General features: G+C 50.7%; 1 long non-coding RNA gene across 1 annotated transcript; it reads left to right on the plus strand.

Moving 5' to 3' along the window:
- Nucleotides 1-1,473: 1,473 nt before the first annotated feature.
- On the plus strand, nucleotides 1,474-9,108 carry LOC137310051 (uncharacterized). Its single transcript, XR_010960044.1, has 2 exons — nucleotides 1,474-1,782; nucleotides 8,198-9,108. It is a non-coding gene; the product is annotated as an uncharacterized lncRNA (long non-coding RNA).
- Nucleotides 9,109-23,058: the final 13,950 nt, after the last annotated feature.

Below are 23,058 nucleotides of genomic sequence, written 5' to 3' on the forward strand. Positions count from 1 at the left end.
TCTCTCTGTGCGCCTCTCTTTCTCTCTGCGTGCGCCTCTCTCTCTCTGTGTGCGCCTCTCTTTCTCTCTGCGTGCGCCTCTCTCTCTCTGCGTGCGCCTCTCTCTCTCTCTCTGCATGCGCCTCTCTTTCTCTCTGCGTGCGCCTCTCTCTCTCTGCGTGCGCCTCTCTCTCTCTGCGTGCGCCTCTCTCTCTCTGCGTGCGCCTCTCTCTCTGCGTGTGCCTCTCTCTCTGCGTGCGCCTCTCTCTCTCTTCGTGTGCCTCTCTCTCTGTGTGCGCCTCTCTCTCTGCGTGCGCCTCTCTCTTTCTGCGTGCGCCTGTCTCTCTCTCTGCGTGCGCCTCTCTCTTTCTGCGTGCGCCTGTCTCTCTCTCTGCGTGCGCCTGTCTCTCTCTCTGCGTGCGCCTGTCTCTCTCTGCGTGCGCCTCTCTCTCTCTGCGTGCGCCTCTCTCTCTGCGTGCGCATCTCTTTCTCTCTGTGTGCGCCTCTCGCTCTGTGCGCCTCTCTCTCTCTCTCTGCTTGCGCCTCTCTCTCTCTCTGCGTGCGCCTCCCTCTCTGCGTGCGCATCTCTTTCTCTCTGCGTGCGCCTCTCTCTCTGTGCGCCTCTCTCTCTCTCTCTGCGTGCGCCTCTCTCTCTCTCTGCGTGCGCCTCTCTCTCTCTCTCTCTGCGTGCGCCTCTCTCTCTGCGTGCGCCTCTCTCTCTGCGTGCGCCTCTCTCTCTCTCTGCGTGCGCCTCTCTCTCTCTCTCTGCGTGCGCCTCGCTCTCTCTCTCTGCGTGCGCCTCTCTCTCTCTCTGCGTGCGCCTCTCTCTCTCTCTCTGCGTGCGCCTCGCTCTCTCTCTCTGCGTGCGCCTCTCTCTGCGTGCGCCTCTCTCTCTCTCTCTGCGTGCGCCTCTCTCTCTGCGTGCGCCTCTCTCTCTCTCTCTCTGCATGCGCCTCTCTCTCTCTCTGCGTGCGCCTCTCTTTCTCTCTGCGTGCGCCTCTCTTTCTCTCTGCGTGCGCCTCTCTCTCTCTCTGCGTCTGCCTCTCTCTCTCTCCGTGCGCCTCTCTCTCTCTCTGCGTCTGCCTCTCTCTCTCTCCGTGCGCCTCTCTCTCTCTCTGCGTCTGCCTCTCTCTCTCTCTCTGCGTGCACCTCTCTCTGTCTCTCTCTGTGCCTCTCTTTCTCTTCCTCTCTCTGTCTGTGTGAGTCTCTCTCTCTCTCTCTGCCTCTCTCTTTCTCTCTCTCCTTCTCTCTCTGTCTCTCTCTCTCTCTCTCCCCCTCCCTCTCTCTGTCTTTCTTTGTCTCTCACACTGTCTCTCTCTCTTTATCTCTCTTTATCTCTCTCTCTCTCCCTCCCCCCTCTCTCTCTCGCTCTCTCTCTCTGTACAGAACATTCTCTGTGTTCTATAATGTCTGTTTGACAGAAATCTTTTCTTTTCACAGCTGCTGAAAGAGGAGAATCGTCCTCAAACTCATCAGCCCGAGCCTGAGGTACGAAGTCAATCACTTGAGTTTAACAGCAGCTGAACGAGCAGCAAACCAGGTTGTGAAGAGCAGTAACTGTGGGCTCAGGGGGTCGGGAGGGAGCTGCTTATATCTGACTGGACTGAGTCTCCTCACTGGAACGCTGCTTTTTCACTGAATGTTTGTCGAGATTTCTCACTGAGTGAAACCCTGATTCCAGAACACAGTCTGTAAAAGACACAACCCCCAGGGGTGAAGTGGAATTCCTTTGACAGTCACGGTCCACCATTGATCAACTGGGGTTTAATACATCGCAGATCTGGCAATACGAGCTTTTTTTGTGGTAAGGAAGAGTTTTTTTGAACCCATCATCAGTGTGAATCAGGCCCAGGTGAGGTCAGGGAGAGAGTAAAGCTTCTCTCTGACCCCTGGAATCACCTGGTGACCTCTTGTTCTATTAAAGGTGCCTGAGCTGCTGCAGCATCCACTTCCCTTCAGCTAACAAACTGAAGGTCCAATCGTTCTGGGCCATCGTCAGGCCGAGGCTTTAAGTGAATATGTTGGGGGAGTGAGGAGGGAATTCCAGACGTCTGGCTGGGTTGTGGAGGTTAATATTCCTGGCAGCAGTGGAATGAATTAATTTAAACAGGGAGAACTGGAGGTTTCGAAACCAGGACTGGTGAGCAACAAACTTCTGGGTCCCGTCAGCTGCTCAGTGAGACCCTGCAGCTGTTTAATATACTGGAGGATGGAATCTGTCACCTTGAGAGGGGGAGCTGGTTGTGCTGAGGATTTGAGGATGGGGATTATACCTCACCTAGGACCCTGGGCCTTAGACTGACCCATTGTGCAGTGTACCTTGTGACACTATGCTGGAACACTCGGTCTTCTCTGAGATCTGGTGCTCCTGGAGAGGTTTGATGGGAAGGATTGTGTCCTGGGCTGGGCTGGCCGTGTTCACTCACATTGCTGCAATCTTTACTTGTGTCTGTAGGGGGCCTGTCCCGTGGCACCTGGAACGGCCACCAATGGTGGGGTGAAGGGAGTGGGGGTGGACAAGAGGCCAGAATTGGAGGAACGCAGAGATCTCGGAGGGTTGTAGGGCTGGAGGAGGTTACAGAGATAGGGAGGGGGCGAGGGCCATGGAGGGATTTGAAAACAAGGATGAGAATTTTAAAATCGAGGCGTTCCTGGACCGGGAGCCAGTGTAGGTCAGTGAGCACAGGGGGTGATGGGAGAACGGGACTTGGTGAGAGTTAGGATACGGGAGCAGAGTTTTGGATGAGTTGAAGTTTACGGAGGGTGGAAGGTGGGAGGATGAAGGGAGCTGATCACTCCTTGATTCTGGGTGCAGTGCAGTCCGAACAAAGGTTGTGTGTATTTGGCGACTGAATGATGGAGTAAATTTAGTTACTGAGTATTGTTAACATCTGTAATCGAAATTGGGATTGTGTATTGAGTATTTATTTTTGTTGTAATAAAAGGAACAAAAAGGGAAGGACTCTTTGTGTCTGTGACTAAGTTTGTCTAATTTTATCGAAGTTTATCGAAGTTTCTCTCTCCACTCTGTACCTTGTTTAAGCCGAGCCTCACAGGGTTAATGAGAAAATGCTTCAGGTTTCAGTGCGTGACGTGGATCCTGAGTTTAAAAGGAGTGTAAACTACCGCAGACAGTGAGCTCTGTCTGAGCTCAGTGCTGTTATGGCCGATATGGAAGGACAAATATCTGCCCATATAGCTGAGAAACTTCCGAAGTGGGAGGAAGAGTTTCAGGGCATGGAAAGCCAGGCAGACACGATGAGGGCGTGTCAGGGGAGATTTCATCAATTAATTCAGGACAAGGAACTTAAAGAGAAACAAGAGAAAGCCGTATGGTTCTTAGCGATGGGCATTCAGTCCAAAACAAGGACGGAGCGGCAGGAGAAGAAGGTTGTTTTTCGGACTGGAGGGAGGTGGAGCACCGAAACAACGGGCGATACACGGGCCAATTTAGCGCCCAGAGGGTTTTGAAAAAGAACTGGGAATGAAGGAAGAGATTTTTAAACAGGAGCAGAGAGACAAGGAAAAGGCTTTGGACAAAGAGGGGAAGAATAAAGAGATGGTGGAGAGACGAGTCCAGTCTCTCGAAAACCACGTTGAGTATTTCCAGACAAAGGTTCTCAGTGAGGACAGAGAACTTGAGAGATTTAAAGCTCTGAATAATAATCAGGAACTCTTGTGTTTGAAATTGCGAAGAGAACATGGTGATTTCTGAGCAACAGTGAGAAGCCAGTTTGAGTTGGTTAAACAGGTTGGGGAGGGAGATGAAGTGAGTCGCACTCACTGTCAGCGAGAGACACTAAAGTTCCCGGCGGTGTTGAGAGTAAAAGGGGGGATAGTGTGAACGATAGTGCCGCCTGGTGAAGACCACTGAGGGTCTAAAAATACCATCAGGGGCCCACCGAGGGTCTAAAAATACCATCAGGGGCCCACCGAGGGTCTAAAAATACCATCAGGGGCCCACTGAGGGTCTAAAAATACCATCAGGGGCCCACTGAGGGTCTAAAAATACCATCAGGGGCCCACCGAGGGTCTAAAAATACCATCAGGGGCCCACTGAGGGTCTAAAAATACCATCAGGGGCCCACTGAGGGTCTAAAAATACCATCAGGGGCCCACTGAGAGTCTAAAAATACCATCAGGGGCCCACTGAGGGTCTAAAAATACCATCAGGGGCCCACTGAGGGTCTAAAAATACCATCAGGGGCCCAGTGAATATCGCGAGGTGTTTGCCAATCGATTATAACGACTCTATGATCGGGTGTACGGTCCAGGATTGAACGGTGGGTCTTCGGGCAGCGTCCCACAGTGAGCCACTGGTTTAGAAGCCTGAACGGTCAGGCCCGACCCTATTTGCCGTCTGCCCTTGTGGGATTCGATCCCAGAGGAGGCGAACCAGAGTGAGGCGTGGGTCCTTCAGAGAATGACCCGAACCTGGGAAAACCGGAAAGTGGGTGGTGAGCCCAGGGTAAGTCTGGTCACAGCTCGGAAAAATGAGGGACCAGGGACTCAGAAACAGGGTCAGGATAAGAAAGGGAGCGGGAAACCAACAGAAAAACCCATAAATACAAGTGTCAGGGTGAGAGGGAGCAGTGGGATGAAATGTTCCAACTGTAGGGAGACGGGACACCTTGCTCGGGACTGTGGGCAGGACTGGAAGGGAGATCAGGCTGGTGAGGAAAGAGGCCGGGCAGGATTGGACCCTGACTTGGCAGAGTTTGGGAGAGAGCTCGATAACACATTCCATGGGGCGATTCCGAGTGTCCCCGGCACCAGGATCACTGATGGAGGGAGACAGGAGAGGAGACAAAGAGACGGGGTCCGGGCACAGTCACCCGGGGGGAGGGGGGTCACAGTGACCCGGGGGGAGGGTCACAGTGACCCGGGGGGAGGGGGGGTCACAGTGACCCGGGGGGGGGAGGGTCCGGTCACAGTGACCCGGGGGGGAGGGGGTCACAGTGACCCGGGGGAGGGGGGGGTCACAGTGACCCGGGGGAGGGGGGGTCACAGTGACCCGGGGGGAGGGGGGTCACAGTGACCCGGGGGGAGGGTCCGGTCACAGTGACCCGGGGGGGGGAGGGTCCGGTCACAGTGACCCGGGGGGGAGGGGGTCACAGTGACCCGGGGGGGGGAGGGTCCGGTCACAGTGACCCGCGGGGGGAGGGTCACAGTGACCCGGGTAGGGGGGGGGGTGGTCACAGTGACCCGGGGGAGGGGAGGGTCTCAGTGACCCGGGGGAGGGGAGGGTCCGGTCACAGTGACCGGGGGAGGGGAGGGTCCGGTCACAGTGACCGGGGGAGGGGAGGGTCACAGTGACCCGGGGGAGGGGAGGGTCCGGTCACAGTGACCGGGGGAGGGGAGGGTCACAATGACCCGGGGGAGGGGAGGGTCACAGTGACCCGGGGGAGGGGAGGGTCCGGTCACAGTGACCGGGGGAGGGGAGGGTCACAATGACCCGGGGGAGGGGAGGGTCCGGTCACAGTGACCCGGGGGAAGGGAGGGTCACAGTGACCCGGGGGAGGGGAGGGTCCGGTCACAGTGACCCGGGGGAGGGGAGGGTCCGGTCACAGTGACCCGGGGGAAGGGAGGGTCACAGTGACCTGGGGGAGGGGAGGGTCCGGTCACAGTGACCCGGGGGAGGGGAGGGTCCGGTCACAGTGACCCGGGGGAGGGGAGGGTCCGGTCACAGTGACCCGGGGGAGGGGAGGGTCCGGTCACAGTGACCCGGGGGAGGGGAGGGTCCGGTCACAGTGACCCGGGGGAGGGGAGGGTCACAGTGACCCCGGGCGGGGTGGGGGGAGGATGGGAAAAGCAGAGCCCGAGGGAAAGGACAAACACTGCCGGAGTTCCCCAGGCTCCCTCAGTAAAGGTGGTCCCATCTTTCCTGGGTTCGGGTGGGTATTGGAGGGACTGGACAGCAGACTCTGTGACTCTCAGCACTCCCTTATTTGCCTTGCTAAAGACGGATGCGCCCTGGGACTGGACGCCTGCCTGCACAGAGGCAGTGGGGAAACTAAAAGCTGCTCTTCACACAGCTCCCGTCTTACAACAGCCACCCCAGAAGGCCCTTCCTCACTCCAAGTGGCAGTTTCCGAGTTTGCTCTGCCAGCTGGATTGCTGCAGGAGACACCGGGGAAGTTGTGTCCTGTAGCGTGTGTCTCCTGGGTCCTAAGGCCGGTCCAGGTTAATTATTCAGCAGGTGAAGGGCACGTCTCGGCCACATTCTGGACCGGTGCAGCTTTTCACTGACATCATTGGCCGAGCTCCCCTGCATTTGTTCACATCTCACTCCCCGACCGAGTTATTGTTCGATGGGAGATTGAAAGATGGGTCAGTCTCAATAACTGACCAGTGAGGTGGACCTTCCTCCTCCAGGGTAGAGATACCGTGGACAAACACACCAGAGACTGACCCGAACTGACCCGGAAAGCTGCTGTATCAGGGTCGGCCCCACCGTTATAAGGTAACCACCGATCTGGGGAATGGACCGATTCAAGGCCCAGAAAATTCCCAACTCTACTCCAGTGTTTGTTGGCGGCTCCTGACGAGCAAAGAGAGGGGTTACACCTAACTGGCTGTGGGATATATTTCCACAACAGGGAAAGGAGATCTCCCGACTGTGACCATCCCCCCTCTGGGCTCAAACAGCTGAATCAGCAGTGATTATCGAGATGATGACCCAGATGAGCCAGGTTCAGCTCCCAGCCGCCATCGATTCAGATTCCCGGACGGAATCCTCACCCATCTGGGAAAAGAGAGGTTTTCCATCAGCGGATGGGAAGCTTTTCCCATCGGCCCCCCCCACTACTTCAGTCCGTTTCCTCACACATTAAATCGTACGCAGGGCAAATTACATCACAGAAAGTTAAAGCTCACACCAGGAACGAGAGTGGGTGGGAAGGAAATGAGAGGGCAGAGCAGTTGGTCAAAGAAGGGGGAGAGAATGGAATTCAGTGGGACCCTCGAACGAGAGCTTCCCCAGCAGAGATTGTGACCTTCCTGAAAGATCCTCTGACTCTGGGGGATTTGAAGGAGACGCAGGCTGAGGAGATCCAAATCCAGCAAGTGATTAATTCACTGGAGGAGGGAATCTCCCCTCCGAGCCCGGGTGAAGGGAGAAAGGGATTAACAGTTAAGGCTGGTTTATTATTCCGGGTCGGAGCATGGGTCGGACTGGAGGGCTTAAGGAATCACTTCCTTTATCAGGCACACCAGGCACCTACAGTGTGACATTCTGGTCCAGTCACAACTCTCACCCCATTAAAGGGGCAGTCTGGTGATCTGGCAGTCTGGTGATCTGACAGTCTGGTGATCTGGCAGTCTGGTGATCTGGCAGTCTGGTGATCTGCCGGTCTGGTGATCTGGTGTTCTGTTGATCTGGCAGTCTGGTGATCTGGCAGTCTGTTGATCTGGCAGTCCGGTGATCTGGCGGTCTGGTGATCTGGCGGTCTGGTGATCTGGCGGTCTGGTGATCTGGCAGTCTGGTGATCTGGCGGTCTGGTGATCTGCCGGTCTGGTGATCTGGCGGTCTGGTGATCTGGCGGTCTGGTGATCTGGCAGTCTGGTGATCTGGCAGTCTGGTGATCTGGTGGTCTGGTGATCTGGCGGTCTGGTGATCTGACAGTCCGGTGATCTGACAGTCCGGTGATCCATTGATTCAGACCAAGGAAGTCATTTCACCGGGGAGGAGATGCAGCACGCTGGGGGTTAAAATGTACGTTGATGGAAAAGTGCGGCCTATGGAATGGGACAGATCGGCCAACAGGTTCTGGTCAAGACTTATGACCAGACCGGCCCATTCTCTGCGACCTATCAAGGCCCAGACCCATAGTGGACAAGGCCAGCCCATCGCTGTACAAGGTGATGATGGGCAAAAGGAAAAGTGGTTCCATGTTAACCAGCGAAAAGCATTTCCCAACCAGAATCCGCCCCCAGCAGGTTCAATAAATGAAATCCCATTGGACAATATCCCACGGGGGGAACGACCCCGGTGTTGGGACGATGAGCCCTTCCCCCGAGCTCCATCGTCCTCACCAGAGAGAAGGGGCCGACAGCAATTGAGAGGGAGACGACTATCTCTCCCTGCCCAGGATGTCATTAAAGGGGAAGCGATCCTGGGGACAACCCTTATGAGGTTCCGAAGGGAAAGAGAGGGAGGATCAGGGATTAACAAAGAACAGCCATTACTGCCCGTGTTTTCTCTTTCTCCTGATGTGTAGACTGTTAAAGACCAAGTCTCCTGGGGTGGCTGTTCAACATGAAACTATCAACACTTCTCAATATCTCCATCTGGGTCTACGGATACACAACGTCCTAAGTCAGACCACTTCTGCCCACTGGGACTCTCCACAACTGATACACCCCCCAAATGTTTGGAGATCATGAGTGGTGGAGATTGTTTATAACATTGGACAATATCCGTGGGTCAGGATCACATCGATGTTGTTTTTGATAATTCAGATTGGACTGGTGATTGTTACACTCGGGATTTTTAAATCGACCTGACACAGACAGAGACAAATAGTCCCTGCTCGACAACAAGTGGAAATGGAACGGTGATATGGCTTCCACCAATGATCATCCTTTGTCTAATGTCCTGTTAGATACTGCACAAGTGTGAGTATCCGTTCGTTCAGACTGTACGAGCACTCGACAATCAGCGATGATCAGATCACTCATTAAAAGTGGATCTGGATCAATCTGATCCACTCGAGGAGGGAGTGTCGAGATTGATGAATAAAAGGACTGAAGGGAAATGTTGACGGTCAGCGTGCTGGTGCATCATGGGATATTTGACCATGTTGTGCTCCACTGTGTTGAGCGAGAGACATTCTTTGTAAATTTAACAGTGACCTTGTCTTCGAGCGATCCTGTGGAAACTTAATGTGGGACAGAAACCGCCTACGAGGAAGAAGAGCTCAGACGTGTGTGGGGGAACCTCCAGAGATGGAGGGAGCTGATCACTCCTTGATTCTGGGTGCAGTGCAGTCCGAACAAAGGTTCCGTGGATTTGGCCACTGAAAGATATTGTAAATTTAGTGACTGAGTTTTGTTAAACTCTGTAATCGAAATTGGGATTGTGTATTGAGTATTTATTTTTGTTTTAATAAAGTGAACAAAAAGGGAAGTACTCTTTGCGTCTGACTAATTTTATCTAATTGTATCTCTAAGTTTATCTAAGTTGATCACTCTGCTCAGTAACTTGTTTAAGCCGAGCCTCACAGGGTTAATGGGAAACTCCGACACTGGGGATTGACTCTGGGCCCTGCCTGGTGTGTGACTCAGAGAGTTCACCCAGTCAGTAGCTGAGCCCAGGGACAATCCCCAGTCTGCAATCCCCCATCGGAGAACTCATCTCTTCCCCTTTCTGTTCCTCACTATCACCCGTCACTAATCACAAAACACACACTTACTGAGTTTTCCTCCACATTTATTTCCAGATGTTAAACTTCTCACATTTGAGGTGTTGAAATAACGTGACTCTTAAAACATACAAAGATACGAGAAATGACGGCCAGGAAAAGACACTCTGGTCCATCCAGCCTGACCCACAACTACCAAGCCTTGTGTATCACAATATATCGACTCCCCACCCCACCCGAGACCACGTGATCTCCTGGGAGAGGCAGAAAAACAGATTAAAAACACAGGCAATTTGGGGAAATAAATCGGGGAAATTCCTCTCCGACCCCCTAAGGCGATGGGAACTCGTCCAGGAGATCACTCTGGCCCTGATACGGCCCTGCATTACAAGGCGATTGCTTTTCCACTCCTACTCTGCGGACACCATCTGAACACAGGGTCTCGGAGCCTGGTCTCTGACCATCTCCAGTCCAGCTCTGTCCCAGCAGACACTCCCTGAACATTCGGCAATGATTGAAACCAGTCGGTGGATTGTCCAGAGTTCCCACTTCCGTCTCGTGACAGCTTGAACAAAAACTCTCCCAATCTTTCTTTTAAAGTGTTGACTGTAATATCCTTGAATTCACCGGGATCTGATCCCATTCCATTAATTCACCGGGATCTGATCACGTTCCATTAATTCACCGGGATCTGATCCCGTTTCTTTAATTCACCGGGATCTGATCCCATTCCATTAATTCACCTGGATCCTATCCCATTCCATTAATTCACCAGGATCTGATCCCATTCCATTAATTCACTGGGATCCGATCCCATTCCTTTAATTCACCGGGATCTGATCCCATTCCTTTAATTCACTGGGATCTGATCCCATTCCATTAATTCACTGGGATCCGATCCGATTCCTTTAATTCACCGGGATCTGATCCCATTCCTTTAATTCACTGGGATCTGATCCCATTCCATTAATTCACCAGGATCTGATCCCGCTCCATTAACTCACCGGGATCTGATCCCATTCCTTTAATTAACCGGGATCTGATCCCATTCCTTTCATACACCGGGATCTGATCCCATTCCATTAATTCACTGGAATCTGATCCCATTCCTTTAATTCACCGGGATCTGATCCCATTCCTTTAATTTACTGGGATCTGATCCCATTCCTTTAATTCACTGGGATCTGATCCCATTCCTTTAATTCACCGGGATCTGATCCCATTCCTTTAATTCACCGGGATCTGATCCCATTCCATTAATTCACTGGGATCCGATCCGATTCCTTTAATTCACCGGGATCTGATCCCATTCCTTTAATTCACTGGGATCTGATCCCATTCCATTAATTCACCAGGATCTGATCCCGCTCCATTAACTCACCGGGATCTGATCCCATTCCTTTAATTAACCGGGATCTGATCCCATTCCTTTCATACACCGGGATCTGATCCCATTCCATTAATTCACTGGAATCTGATCCCATTCCTTTAATTCACCGGGATCTGATCCCATTCCTTTAATTTACTGGGATCTGATCCCATTCCTTTAATTCAATGGGATCTGATCCCATTCCTTTAATTCACCGGGATCTGATCCCATTCCTTTAATTCACTGGGATCTGATCCCATTCCATTAATTCACTGGGATCTGATCCCATTCCTTTAATTCACCGGGATCTGATCCCACTCCTTTAATTCACCGGGATCTGATCCCATTCCTTTAATTCACCGGGATCTGATCCCATTCCTTTAATTCACCGGGATCTGATCCCACTCCTTTAATTCACCGGGATCTGATCCCATTCCTTTAATTCACCGGGATCTGATCCCATTCCTTTAATTCACCGGGATCTGATCCCATTCCATTCATTCACCAGGATCTGATCCCATTCCTTTAATTCACTGGGATCTGATCCCATTCCATTAATTCACCGGGATCTGATCCCGTTCCTTTCGGCCGTGCTGTGCTCAGTGGATTGGAATTCAGTTACTGAGCCAGCAATGATTGGATGGAACATCAGCTCCTGACCATTGACGGGCCGAATGGGGCAGAATGTGAATCTAATCATCGGGATCTTTCCCATTTGTTGGGAATCTCTTCAAGCGTGAACTCCTTTTTGAGACATTTTTTAGACCGGCTAAATTTGGAGGGCCGACCACATGTTTTTCCACAAACTCCCCGGCTCCCGTACAGTGTTCACTTTTAGCACAACCCAGAACTCAATCAGGGTGGGTTACAGAGCAGGAGAGTGTGGGTCACCCACTGGTCAGGGTGGGTTCCAGAGCAGGAGAGTGTGGGTCACCCACTGGTCAGGGTGGGTTACAGAGCAGGAGAGTGCGGGTCATACTGTCTGTCTGGAGACACACTGAGACCCCACACCCAGTCTGAAAGTGGATAATGTCCTATTGGACCGTTCACACCTCGGGCCTGTTGAAATGCCAAGTGAACCCACCCTTGTCCACTGGTCCAGAAGCCCGTTGATCCTGAATGAGGCCTCCCGCCCATATGTCGAAGCATTATCTGAAGAGCCTGATGGCTGTAGCCCAACCCCTGGTGAACACTGTGCTCCCAGGACAACCAGCTCGAGTTCAGATGCTGTGACAAAGGAGACCTGTGGAAACATTACTGGTGGAGCGAGGCTCAACTGGAGAAATATCCCCACCAGTTGGTCCTTCTGGATGACGAAACTGACTGTGACTCTCACTCACTCTCTCAGTGTGGATGGGAGAAGACCCTGATCTCACCTATCAGTTCACCCACTGGTAGATAGTTCCTCTGGTGGTCAAACCAAACCACATTGTGAAAACACAGAGACTCAAGCTGCTAATGCCGAGGATTCTCACTACTCCTGGTCTCCTGGACCCAAGTGTCCAGAGTGATCCACGTCCACATGGAAGGACTGGAAATGGCCCACCATCCAGATCTGTGGTGGGCTATCAAGGCAGGAATCACTGCTTGGGGAGGTGGAGCTGGACAGGGTCTCGAAGGTTACTTGTTGTGATCTCCCTGTATTCCAGGTCCTAATCTGGAATGACGGGCTGGCCTGGAACAAAGGACATTGGGGTCCGGTTAAAGCCTTGAAAAGGCTGCTGTCCCTGAAGGGGTCTCTAGATGGGGGATGGGCTAAGCTACAAAGTGAGACTGTGCCCCCTTGGGTGCCAATCCAGGAATGCCTGAAGGTTCTGCTGGAGATGCTTGTCGCCCTGCAGCAGCTCCTCCACTTGCTCACCACAGAAGCCCTCAGCATCGAATGGCAGCTGCAGTCGTTGCTGCTCCAGTTCCTGAAGGAATCCCAAGGTGCACAGACAAGCTAATTGGCGATACAAGATCCACTGGACGATGGACAGTGCTCCTACATCGAGGGCACACACACGGCCTGCTGCTGCAGTGATGCTCTCTGAAGGTGGTCCTCACTCTGTGGCAGGGATTCCTCCCTCAACTCACCTGCGAGACATTAACCTGCTGATAATAAAGTCGGCCCCAGTGGATTTGGTTCAGGGAACACGGGATATGCCCCAAACCCTGCAGGAAGGTCCACCAGACCCACATGTCCCACCATTTGGATTGTGGTGGGTGGAACAGGACCAGTTTCCTGGGCGGTGACCTTCCTTCTGATGTTTTCAGGACTGAAGTTCACCAGGGGGATCAGTGAACTGCAAGGTGTGACGCAGGGTGGTGGAGGCACTATGGACACTGTCCACCTTGGCCATAACCGGAGGCTGCTTATCAAGTCTGCCCAAACTGCCCTGGAGATTGGTGGGACGAATCCAGCAAAGGTCGGTGCCAGAGGCCTTTACAAGACCCCCAGTAAAGACTCAACCCCCCGGGTGCAGGGACTTGTGGAACTGAGAGTTTCAGACTCTGGGTCACACTTGTGTTGAAGAGATGAAGAAGCCTCAGTGACTGGAGGTCGTGGTCTGAATCAGGCTCCCAACTGGGCTTCCGAAGGTGGGAAGCCTCCGGGCAGCTTCCTCGGGCTGAACCGACAGGGCGGCTACATCAGCACCGAGTTCATGAACACAAGGGCTGATCGAGTTACACCCTGGAGACATGAGCCCTGTCACTCTGAGACTACTGAACGAGTTAAACCCTGGAGACATGAGCCGTGTCACTCTGAGAGTACTGATCGAGTTAAACCCTGGAGACATGAGCCCTGTCACTCTGAGAGTACTGATCGAGTTACACCCTGGAGACATGAGCCCTGTCACTCTGAGAGTACTGATCGAGTTACACCCTGGAGACATGAGCCCTGTCACTCTGAGAGTACTGATCGAGTTAAACCCTGGAGACATGAGCCGTGTCACTCTGAGAGTACTGATCGAGTTAAACCCTGGAGACATGAGCCCTGTCACTCTGAGAGTACTGATCGAGTTAAACCCTGGAGACATGAGCCCTGTCACTCTGAGAGTACTGATCGAGTTAAACCCTGGAGACATGAGCCGTGTCACTCTGAGAGTACTGATCGAGTTAAACCCTGGAGACATGAGCACTGTCACTCTGAGAGTACTGATCGAGTTACACCCTGGAGACATGAGCCCTGTCACTCTGAGAGTACTGATCGAGTTACACCCTGGAGACATGAACCGTGTCACTCTGAGAGTACTGATCGAGTTAAACCGTGGAGACATGAGCCCTGTCACTCTGAGAGTACTGATCGAGTTAAACCGTGGAGACATGAGCCCTGTCACTCTGAGAGTACTGATCGAGTTAAACCCTGGAGACATGAGCCCTGTCACTCTGAGAGTACTGATCGAGTTAAACCCTGGAGACATGAGCCGTGTCACTCTGAGAGTACTGATCGAGTTAAACCCTGGAGACATGAGCCCTGTCACTCTGAGAGTACTGATCGAGTTAAACCCTGGAGACATGAGCCCTGTCACTCTGAGAGTACTGATCGAGTTAAACCCTGGAGACATGAGCCCTGTCACTCTGAGAGTACTGATCGAGTTAAACCCTGGAGACATGAGCCCTGTCACTCTGGGAGTACTGATCGAGTTAAACCCTGGAGACATGAGCCCTGTCACTCTGAGAGCACTGATCGAGTTACACCCTAGTAACATGAGCCCTGTCACTCTGAGAGTACTGATCGAGTTACACCCTGGAGACATGAGCCCTGTCACTCTGAGTACTGATCGAGTTAAACCCTGGAGACATGAGCCCTGTCACTCTGAGTACTGATCGAGTTAAACCCTGGAGACATGAGCCCTGTCACTCAGAGAGTACTGATCGAGTTAAACCGTGGAGACATGAGCCCTGTCACTCTGAGAGTACTGATCGAGTTAAACCCTGGAGACATGAGCTCTGTCACTCAGAGTACTGATCGAGTTAAACCGTGGAGACATGAGCCCTGTCACTCTGAGAGTACTGATCGAGTTAAACCCTGGAGACATGAGACCTGTCACTCTGAGAGTACTGATCGAGTTAAACCCTCGAGACATGAGCCCTGTCACTCTGAGAGTACTGATTGAGTTAAACCCTGGAGACATGAGCCGTGTCACTCTGAGAGTACTGATCGAGTTAAACCCTGGAGACATGAGCCCTGTCACTCTGAGAGTACTGATCGAGTTAAACCCTGGAGACATGAGCCCTGTCACTCTGAGTACTGATCGAGTTAAACCCTGGAGACATGAGCCCCGTCACTCTGAGAGTACTGATCGAGTTAAACCCTGGAGACATGAGCCCTGTCACTCTGAGTACTGATCGAGTTAAACCCTGGAGACATGAGCCCTGTCACTCTGAGAGTACTGATCGAGTTAAACCCTGGAGACATGAGCCCTGTCACTCTGAGTACTGATCGAGTTAAACCCTGGAGACATGAGCCCTGTCACTCTGAGAGTACAGATCGAGTTAAACCCTGGAGACATGAGCCCTGTCACTCTGAGAGTACTGATCGAGTTAAACCCTGGAGACATGAGCCCTGTCACTCTGAGAGTACTGATCGAGTTAAACCCTGGAGACATGAGCCCTGTCACTCTGAGAGTACTGATCGAGTTACACCCTGGAGACATGAGCCCTGTCACTCTGGGAGTACTGATCGAGTTAAACCGTGGAGACATGAGCCCTGTCACTCTGAGAGTACTGATCGAGTTAAACCCTGGAGACATGAGCACTGTCACTCTGAGAGTACTGATCGAGTTACACCCTGGAGACATGAACCGTGTCACTCTGAGAGTACTGATCGAGTTAAACCGTGGAGACATGAGCCCTGTCACTCTGAGAGTACTGATCGAGTTAAACCGTGGAGACATGAGCCCTGTCACTCCGAGAGTACTGATCGAGTTAAACCCTGGAGACATGAGCCCTGTCACTCTGAGAGTACTGATCGAGTTAAACCCTGGAGACATGAGCCCTGTCACACTGAGTACTGATCGAGTTAAACCCTCGAGACATGAGCCCTGTCACTCTGAGAGTACTGATCGAGTTAAACCCTGGAGACATGAGCCGTGTCACTCTGAGAGTACTGATCGAGTTACACCCTGGAGACATGAGCCGTGTCACTCAGAGTACTGATCGAGTTAAACCGTGGAGACATGAGCCCTGTCACTCTGAGAGTACTGATCGAGTTAAACCCTGGAGACATGAGCCCTGTCACTCTGAGAGTACTGATCGAGTTAAACCCTGGAGACATGAGCCCTGTCACTCTGAGAGTACTGATCGAGTTAAACCCTGGAGACATGAGCCCTGTCACTCTGAGAGTACTGATCGAGTTAAACCCTGGAGACATGAGCCCTGTCACTCTGAGAGTACTGATCGAGTTAAACCCTGGAGACATGAGCCCTGTCACTCTGAGAGTACTGATCGAGTTAAACCCGAGAGACATGAGCCTTGTCACTCTGAGAGGACTGATCGAGTTAAACCCGAGAGACATGAGCCCTGTCACTCTGAGAGTACTGATCGAGTTACACCCTGGAGACATGAGCCCTGTCACTCTGAGAGTACTGATCGAGTTAAACCCTGGAGACATGAGCCCTGTCACTCTGAGAGTACTGATCGAGTTAAACCCTGGAGACATGAGCCCTGTCACTCTGAGAGGACTGATCGAGTTAAACCCTGGAGACATGAGCCCTGTCACTCTGAGAGTACTGATCGAGTTAAACCGTGGAGACATGAGCCCTGTCACTCTGAGTACTGATTGAGTTAAACCCTGGAGACATGAGCCCTGTCACTCTGAGAGTACTGATCGAGTTAAACCCTGGAGACATGAGCCCTGTCACTCTGAGAGTACTGATCGAGTTACACCCTGGAGACATGAGCCCTGTCACTCTGAGTACTGATTGAGTTACACCCTGGAGACATGAGCCCTGTCACTCTGAGTACTGATTGAGTTAAACCCTGGAGACCCTGTAAACTGTAATGACCACACTTGGTGCAGCCGAGATCAGCACAGAGACTGAACTTGGAGTGTTGCTGGTCTGTTGAGCTCAGTCACACGCTGCATTGTGCACTTACCGACTGAAGGACTGTGTGAGCTCGCAGAACAGGTACCCAGCAGACCTTTGGAGAAATTGCTCAGATGCCCTGTCACTCTGAGTCATTCTGTTTTTTGGTCAGCCGGGTGTCTGACCGAATTTATTTAATGATGTAGCTTCCACAGCTTCCTGGGGCAGCAAATTCCACAGACCTACTACCCTCTGAGTGAAGAAGTTTCTCCTTATCTCAGTTTTGAAAGAACAACCCCTTGTTCTAAGATTATGCCCCTAGTTCTAGTTTCACCCATCCTTGGGAACATCCTTACCACATCCACCCGATCAAGCCCCTTCACAATCTTATATGTTTCAATAAGATCGCCTCTCAATCTTCTGAACTCCAATAAGTGGAGTCCCAATCTACTCAACCTCTCCTCATATGTCCGCCCCCTCATCCCAGGGATTAACCGAGTGAACCTTCTTTGTACTGCCTCGAGAGCAAGTATGTCTTTTCTTAAGTATGGAGACCAAAACTGTATGCAGTATTCCAGGTGCGGTCTCACCAATACCTTATATAACTGCAGCAATACCTCCCTGTTTCTTTATTCTATCCCCCAAGCAATAAAAGCCAACATTCCGTTGGCCTTCTTGATCACCTGCTGCACCTGCATACTAACTTTTTGATTTTCTTGCACTAAGACCCCCAGATCCCTTTGTACTGCAGTACTTTCCAGTTTCTCGCCATTAAGATAATAACTTGCTCTCTGATTTTTCCTGCCAAAGTGCATAACCTCACATTTTCCAATATTATATTGCATCTGCCAAATCTCCGCCCACTCACCCAGCCTGTCTATATCCCCCTGTAGGTTTTTTATGTCCTCCTCACTCTCCACTTTCCCTCCCATCTTTGTATCATCTGCAAACTTTGATATGTTACACTCGGTCACCTCCTCCAAATCGTTAATATAGATTGGAAAGAGTTGGGGACCCAGCACCGACCCCTGCGGAACACCACTGGCTACTGGTTACCAGTCCGAGGATGAACCATTTATCCCAACTCTCTGCTTCCTGTTAGATAACCAATCCTCCACCCATGCCAGAATATTACCCCCAATCCAGTGATTCTTTATCTTGAGCAATAATCTTTTATGTGGCACCTTGTCAAATGCCTTCTGGAAGTCTAAATGCACTACGTCCACTGGTTCCCCTTTATCCACCCTGTACGTTATGTCCTCAAAGAACTCAAGCAAATTTGTCAGACATGACTTCCCCTTCGTAAAGCCATGCTGACTTTGTCCTATTAAATTATGTTTATCCAAATGTTCCACTACTGTCTCCTTAATAATAGATTCCAAAATGTTACCCACCACAGATGTTCGGCTAACTGGTCTGTAATTTCCAGCCTTCTGCCCACTCCCATTTTAAATAAGGGTGTTACATTGGCAGTTTTCCAATCTGCCGGGACCTTTGCCGAGTCCAGAGAATTTTGGAAAATTATTACCAAAGCATCCACAATCCCTACTGCCACTTCCCTCAAGACCCTAGGATGTAAGCCATCAGGTCCAGGGGATTTATCCGCCTTGAGTCCCATTATTTTACTGAGTACCAATTCCTTAGTGATTTTAATCGTATTTAGCTCCTCCCCCCCTAGTGCCCCCTGTTTGTCCAATGTTGGGATATTCTTAGTGTCCTCTACCGTAAAGACTGAAACAAAATATTTGTTCAGCATTTTTGCCATCTTCATGTTTCCCACCATTAATTTCCCGGTCTCATCCTCTAAGGGACCTATGTTTGCCTTTGCCACCCTTTTTCTTTTTATATAACTAAAGAAACTCTTGCTATCTGTTTTTATATTTTTTGCTAATTTATTTTCATAATCTATCTTCCCTTTCTTAATCAATCCTTTAGTTACTTTTTCTGTCTTTTGAAGACTTCCCAATCTTCTATCCTCCCACTAAGTTTGGCTACCTTATATGTCCTTGTTTTTAGTCGGATACTATCCTTAATTTCCTTACTTAGCCACGGATGGCTGTCATTTCTTTTACACCCTTTTTTCCTCAGTGGAATATATTCTTTTTGAAAGTTGTAAAATAACTCCCTAAATGAACACCACTGCTCATGTACCGTCTTACCCTTTAATCTATTTTCCCAGTCCACTTTAATCAATTCCGCTCTCATACCATCACAGTCTCCTTTATTCAAGCTCAGTACGCTTGTTTGAGAACCAACCTTCTCACCATCTAATTGGATATGGAATGTAACCATGTTATGGTCACTCATTCCAAGGGGATCCTTAACTAGGACATTATTAATTAATCCTGGCTCATTACACAGGACCAGGTCCAAGGTTGCTTGCCCCCTTGTAGGATCAGTTACATACTGCTCAAGAAATCCATCCCTAATACACTCTTCCTCAAGGCTGCCCTGCCCAATTTGATTTGTCCAGTTAATATGATAGTTAAAATCCCCCATAATTATAGCTGTTCCCTTATTACATGCCCCGACTATTTCCTGATTAATACTTCTTCCAGCAGAGTTGCAACTATTAGGAGGCCTATATACTACGCCCACGAGTGTTTTTTCCCCCTTATTATTCCTTATCTCTGCCCAAACTGTTTCATTATCCTGATCCTTTGTCCCAATATCATTTCTCTGTGTTACAGTGATTCATTCCTTTATTAACAGACCCACCCCACCTCCCCTTCCTTCCTGCCTGTCCTTCCTGATTGTTAAATACCCTGGCATATTTAATTCCCAGTCATTGTCACCCTGCAGCCATGTTTCTGTAATGGCCACAAGATCATACCCATACGTAGCTATTTGTGCCGTTAACTCGTCCATTTTGTTACGAATGCTACGTGCATTCAGATAAAGAACTTTCAAATATGTTTTGTGACACTTAGTTCCTGCTTTTTCCTTTTTTAACACTTTACCTTTTACTCCATACCTTCTGTCCCTTCCTGACACGCTTTCCTCTGTCTCCCTGCTCAGGTTCCCAACCCCCTGCCACAGCTTTGATGCTGGGTTAATCGCCTTACGCCTTCTAGTTTTTATTTTATCTGTCGTGCCTAATGTACACTTTCTTTCCGCTGCTCTACGCTTTTCCCTCTCACTTGTACTTGAACAACTGTTTGTACTATCTGTATTGTAGATTTCCCCTGGGTCTTCCCCTCTCTTGCTGCTCTCAACTTTATTCCCTTCTGACTCCCCGCTCAGGTTCCCGTCCCCCTGCCATTCTAGTTTAAACCTTCCCCAACAGCACTAGCAAACACCCCCGCGAGGACATTGGTCCCGGTCCTGCTCGGGTGTAACCCGTCACGCTTGTACAGGTCCCACCTTCCCCAGAACCGGTCCCAATGTCCCAGGAATCGAAATCACTCCCTCCTACACCATCCCTGCAGCCACGCATTCATCCAGTCTATTCTCCTGTTCCTATACTCACTAGCACGTGGCACTGGTAGTAATCCTGAGATCACTACCTTTGAAGTCCTGCTTTTTAATTTATCTCCTAACTCCTTAAATTCACCTTGCAGGACCTCATCCCTTTTTTTACCTATGTCGTTGGTACCAATATGGACCACGACTACTGGCTGTTCACCCTCCCCCTCCAGAATGCCCTGCAGCCGCTCCGTGACATCCTTGACCCTAGCACCAGGGAGGCAACATACCATCCTGGAGTCACGTTTGCGGCCGCAGAAACACCTATCTGTTCCCCTTACAATCGAATCCCCTATCACTATAGCCCTGCCACTCTTCTTCCTCCCCTCCTGTGGAGCAGAGCCACCCGTGGTGCCTCGAACCTGGCTCTTGCTGCATTCCCCTGATAAACCATCTCCCCCAACAGTATCGAAAGCAGAATATCTGTTTGAGAGGGAGATGGCCCTAGGGGACTCCTGCTCTACCTGCCGAGTCCTTTTACTCTGCCTGGCGGTCACCCATTTCCTTTCTGCCTGTGTAATCTTTACCTGCGGTGTGACCACCTCACTGAACGTGCTATCCATGATAGTCTCAGCATCGCGGATGCTCCACAGTGAATCCACCCGCAGCTCCAGCTCCGAAATGCGGTTAGCCAGTAGTTGCAGCTGGACACACTTCCTGCACACATGGTCGCCAGGGACACTGGTCGTGTCCATGACTTCCCACATAGTGCAGGAGGAGCATATCACGGGTGCGAGCTGTGCTGCCATGACTTGCCTTAGACTCTCAGACTCTCCTCCCGCTCTCGGTCTCTCCTTTTATACTGTGCTCACCTCTCGGACTCTCCTGCTTCACTGGTGACGTCGCACAGTAGTTGTCTCTTTTTGCAGGTCTGCTGCTGCTTTTATTCCCCAATCTCAGTCTTCTACTCTCAGGTCCACTGCCGCTCTGGGGAAAAAGTTAGGAAAAGCAAGGCAGAGCAGCACCTCCTTCCACCAACTCCCTCACGTATCAAACTCTCCGTTCACACTGTGTATCCGCACACGGTGCTGTTCGCACTGACAGGCCCCTGTATTTCTACAGTTTGTGACTCAGATGAGTCAGGCCTGCCCCACCCTCAGGTACCAGTTTAATCTAGCCAACCAATTAACTTGCTACAGCAGCTCTCTCTGCTGAAGCCTGACAGAAACTTAAAAATTTAAACTTTAAAATTGAACTTAAACAGTTAATAGCAATTCAACTTAAAGAGTTGAAAGCAATATGCACTAGATTTTAAAGAGATTAACCCTTAAACTCCCACACGTACCAAACTCTCCATTCACACTGTGTTGTCCGCACATTCATTAATTGATAATAGATTCATCAATTGAGATCTGTTTCATTAATTGATATCAGTTTCATCAATTGATATCAGATTCATTAATTGATACCAGATTCATTAATTGATACCAGATTCATTAATTGATAATAGATTCATCAATTGAGATCTGTTTCATTAATTGATACCAGATTCATTAATTGATACCAGATTCATTAATTGATATCAGTTTCATTAATTGATACCAGATTCATTAATTGATACCAGATTCATTAAGGGGACAGGACTCCTTTTCCCAGTCTCTCTCCTGAAGTTTTTTCCCAGTCGAGAGGGGCAGGTGACCAAAGTAACGGGATTCGGTGAATCGTCTGTCCCGCTCCTTGGTGACCTGGTGTTAGAATTGGGCGCACTTACCGCCCGGTCCGATTCTCACTCAGGGAATTAACTTTACAAAACTGTCGTCAACCTATTTAATGAATGACATGAAACTAATTAAAGTCTATGAAAAGATGAACCATTTTTGGAATCCCCATGAATCAACCTGTAACTTTGTGTTGCGGACTGAAGGAAACGCTGACCTGGTTACCGAGTGAGGGGAAAATGTAAGAATGTTTGTGTTTTGTTTGTGAGACACTTTCCCGACTGTATTTAGGAGTCGGGTTAAAAATGCTGAGTCTTTCTGACCCCAGGGATGTGTTAAATGAAGAGGAACAGCCGATTGCCGCCCGCTTTCCAGAGGAGAAGGAACTCTCCCCGGAGCAAGTTGCAACATAATGAAAGATTTGCACCCGAATCAAATCAAGGAGCTTTGAGGAGTGAGGCCAGAGTGAGAATCGTTCGAGTCCGGAAAGCTCAGCATCTTCAGTGTTTGTAGAAATGGTCAGTGTTTCTCAGCCCAGGAATCTGGGGCAACCTTTGTTCAATTGAACAGGAGCGGGGCTTTGGATCAAACAAGAGTTTAGCAGCAAACAGTGTTCTTACTGGGAGTGGTGGGACTGAGAAATCCTTAAACAGCGGCAACCCTGGAAAGCAGAGCTCCAAATCTCGGCTTCAATAAAGTGCTGAACTGAGAGAGCGGAGGGCAGATGGGCATTGGATTCAATCCCAACTCACTGGATCGAAACAAGGCAGTGAGTGTGGGCGGAGTGGGATTCCGGGACCTGTGTCTGAGCTGCACCTCGATCCGTCCCGTTCAGTAAAGAGAGAGCGGCAGACGGCTCCCAGACACGGCCCAGACCGGGAGCGGGAGCGGGAGCGGCTGCATTAGAGAGCGGGGATCCTGCGCTGGGGTTGCGGCTGGCTGTCTGTCTGAGTCTGTGTCTGTCTGGTCTGTGTCTGTCTGGTCTCTCTGTCTGTCTGTCTGAGTCTGAGTCTGTCTCTGTCTGTCTGTCTGAGTCTGAGTCTGTCTGTCTCTGTCTGGTCTCTCTGTCTGTCTGTCTGAGTCTGAGTCTGTCTGTCTCTGTCTGGTCTGTCTGTCTGTCTGCTCCAGCTTCCCCCCCCCCCCCCCCGGAGAGACCCGGCCAATGCCCAAGTGATGATCGCCCTGGTGGAGCGACAACTCGCTGACGAGCTTTGG

Source organism: Heptranchias perlo, unplaced genomic scaffold (assembly GCF_035084215.1).
Source record: "Heptranchias perlo isolate sHepPer1 unplaced genomic scaffold, sHepPer1.hap1 HAP1_SCAFFOLD_201, whole genome shotgun sequence".
Classification (NCBI taxonomy): domain Eukaryota; kingdom Metazoa; phylum Chordata; class Chondrichthyes; order Hexanchiformes; family Hexanchidae; genus Heptranchias; species Heptranchias perlo.